We start from the raw sequence: 462 nt of genomic DNA, 5'->3' as shown, positions 1-462 counted from the left end.
CAAAAGTTTTAAGTAGTTAATTGTGTATTTCAAATTTCAGTGTATTGATGTGAAACATGAAAATTCTATTCATTATTTACAGACGTATAATGAAAGTTTTGCTTGCATTCTTGCTGTTAATTATGATTTTGATTAATTATATTTTACATCATGTCAGTCTGTGATTTTCATCAGGAAGACTAAATGATGTAAGCTTGTATTTTCATGTATCAGGTAGAGAGCAATTCATTCTGCTTGTTTTTGTACAAAGTTTTGCTTGCATAATTCAGTCATTATCATTGATATTTTTTAGCTTTCTCTGTTTTGGAAGAATGGATTATATATAAAAGCTTTGTCCATTAATCTCATAGTTAACCTTACCATAGATTATGTGCACAGATGGATGTAAAAACTTTTTATCTTGTCTTGATTGTGGCTCATACAGTCAGTGACTATTCTTTACCTGTATATTTTGATTAGTCC

Source organism: Penaeus monodon, chromosome 19 (assembly GCF_015228065.2).
Source record: "Penaeus monodon isolate SGIC_2016 chromosome 19, NSTDA_Pmon_1, whole genome shotgun sequence".
NCBI lineage: Eukaryota > Metazoa > Arthropoda > Malacostraca > Decapoda > Penaeidae > Penaeus > Penaeus monodon.
The sequence above is the reverse complement of the archived record's forward strand: the minus strand, read 5'-3'. Positions refer to the sequence as shown.